Source organism: Peromyscus maniculatus, chromosome 1 (assembly GCF_049852395.1).
Source record: "Peromyscus maniculatus bairdii isolate BWxNUB_F1_BW_parent chromosome 1, HU_Pman_BW_mat_3.1, whole genome shotgun sequence".
NCBI lineage: Eukaryota > Metazoa > Chordata > Mammalia > Rodentia > Cricetidae > Peromyscus > Peromyscus maniculatus.
Window position 1 is genome coordinate 88,891,973 of NC_134852.1, and position 2,749 is coordinate 88,894,721.

General features: G+C 42.5%; 1 pseudogene; it reads right to left on the reverse strand.

The window, feature by feature from the left end:
* Nucleotides 1-229: 229 nt before the first annotated feature.
* Nucleotides 230-1,471, reverse strand: LOC102926557 (histone-binding protein RBBP4 pseudogene; annotated as a pseudogene).
* Between the last annotated feature and the right edge of the window lie 1,278 nt (nucleotides 1,472-2,749).

A 2,749-nucleotide genomic window follows, 5' to 3' on the forward strand; every position in this document is an offset into this window, starting at 1 on the left:
GTTTGCTATTAGAAAATTCCTGAAGAAAATTTTAAATATAAGTCTGTGGCTTTCTTGAATTAAGTCCCTCAGTCAGCATTTAGAAAACACCCATGATTTGAAATAATGGCATTGTTGATAGCAACTTTTGTAGATGGATGGTTGAACAAAGTCTGTGACAACCCAGTGTTCAATCCATCTAGGGTTCAGAGGAAAACAAGGGGAGTCTAAACCACAAGTGCAGACATGTCTAGTATCCTTGTCCTTCTGGATCCACACTTTCTTCAGGGACTTCATCACTAAAAAGGTTCTCTGCCACCTGCCACACTTGCATGACACTGTCTGCTGATACAGCACAAATCATCCAAGTTTCATTGGGATTGCAGGTGAAATCAGATATCTTGGCAGTGTGACCACTACGAATAAATGACAGCTCTGGTGGGCCATCTTCTGCATCTTCTGGGGACTGTTCTTCTCCAATTTTTCTTAAATCCCAGACATTCAGCTTACGATAGAAGCCAAAATCGTCTCATTGGGAGGTGAAACTGAACTTGGAATATTTCATCCCTTTGTAATTCAAAGGATGCAACTTGAGTTTCAGATTTCTCAGATCCCACAAGGCAACAGTCTTGCCTGCTGATCCTGTGGCAAGAATGAACTCACTATGAGGGTTGAAAGACAGGCAGTTCACTTCAATGGCAGTGTGAGCATTGACTGAGTGGCTTGGCTTGGAAGTATTGTTTGGATGAGTATTCCAAATCATAAGTTTCTGATCATCAGCAACTGACCCAAACAGAGACTTTTGGAGCAGATGCCAGGAAATATCCTATACTACTGTACACCCTGTAAAAATGGTTTTTGCATACAATGTTTTCCCTTTTTTGGATCTGCACTGATGATTTCCAATGGGCAGATGGTATGGTCATCTGAAGCACTAAGTGCCCACTGAGCTTTGGATTTCAAGAAAGATTATAACCTTCCTTCTGATGTCCATGGAGATACAAATCTGGTTTGCACTCTCCAGAAGGCTCTGGATTAGAAGGATGCTTTTTGTAGTCAAAAACAAGAACACTGAATGGAGTCTTTGTTGCAATGATGCAAGGGTTCTCGGGCATGTGCTGAGCCCTGTTTACTTCTCCTTCATGGTTGATCTTGATTTCATTCAATTTTTCCACAGACAGAGCCCAAACCTCCAAATTCCTTATATTCAAGGCAAAGTTTTATAGCGCAGTTCGCCCATCGGTTTGCGTCAAGAGCCAGGAAGTTTTTTTCATCCAATGTGTGTATTCCCTGGACAAGCCAAGGAATGCTGAAATCTTTCCTTTCAGGCCTGGTTACATCTGGAAGCCACTGGAAAGTTAAAAAGGGCCACTCGAGTGCATGGGTCATCACCAAATCATAAGGTAAGGAGTGTTCTTTTGCTGTATTTTGTACTCCTCATTGATCACATGTTCTTCTATCACATTGTCAAAGGCACTTCCTTGTCAGCCATGGCAGCAGGCAAGCCAGTGTGGGATTGGGAAATCCTGGGGTCCTGTGTTGCAATGGGGGCAGGCAGGCTACAGGCCTCAGTACAATTTTTCTATGAAAATATTTTTCTATATGATTTTAAAATTAATCCTGAAACCAAATTAAGAGGATAATTCTGTCTATGATAATCAAAACAGAATTTAATTTTAAGGGCAACTATGTAGATCTCAGCCATCTCTGTCATTGGGCGATCCTCCTGTCTTTCTTGGGGTCCTGTTTTCCAGGTAGCCTCCCTGGGGATGTAGCAGTCCAGTCATCCTTGTTCCACCTCTAGTATCCACCTATGAGTGAGTACATACCATATTTGTCTTTCTAAGTCTGGGTTTCCTCACTCGGGATGATTTTTTCTAGATCTATCCATTTGCCTGCAAATCTCATGATATCATTGTTTTTCTCTGCTGAGTAGTGCTCCATTGTGTATATGTGCCACAATTTATTTATCCATTCTTCAGTTGAAGCGCATCTAGGTTGTTTCCAGGTTTTGGCTATTACAAACAATGCTGATATGAACATAGCTGAGCAAGTGCTCTTGTGGTATGATTGAGCATTTCTTGGGTATATGCCTAAGAGTGGTATAGCTGGATCTTGGGGGAGATTGATTCCCAATTTTCTAAGAAAGCGCCATATTGATTTCCAAAGTGGTTGTACAAGCTTGCATTCCCACCAGCAGTGGAGAAGAGTTCCCCTAGTTCCACATCCTCTCCAGCATAAAGTGTCTTCAGTGTTTTTGATCTTAGCCATTCTGACAGGCATAAGGTGGTATCTCAGAGTTGTTTTGATTTGCATTTCCTTGAGTGGGAGTAATGAAGGGCAAGGGTCTAGGGAAAGAGAGCCTGTGGGAGAACAGAGAGAGAGAACAAGAAATAGGAGACCATGGTATGCTGTGGATATCGTTCTATATAAATAAAACACTGATGGCCAGTGACCAGACAGGAAGTATAGGCGGGACAAGGAGAGAGGAGAAGTGGGGAAACAGGAAGAAGGAGGGAGAGACGGCAGCCACCGCCAGGACAAGCAGCATGTAAAGACACCGGTAAGCCACCAGCCACATGGCAAGGTATAGATTTATAGAAATGGGTTAATTTAAGATAAAAGAACAGTTAGCAGAAGCCTGCCAAGGCCATACTGTTTATAAGTAATATAAGCATCTGAGTGATTATTTTATTCATGGATTGTGGGACTGTGGGGCTTGGTGGAACCTGGATAGAAGCCCTCCAGCAACAATGGTAAATGAAGACCA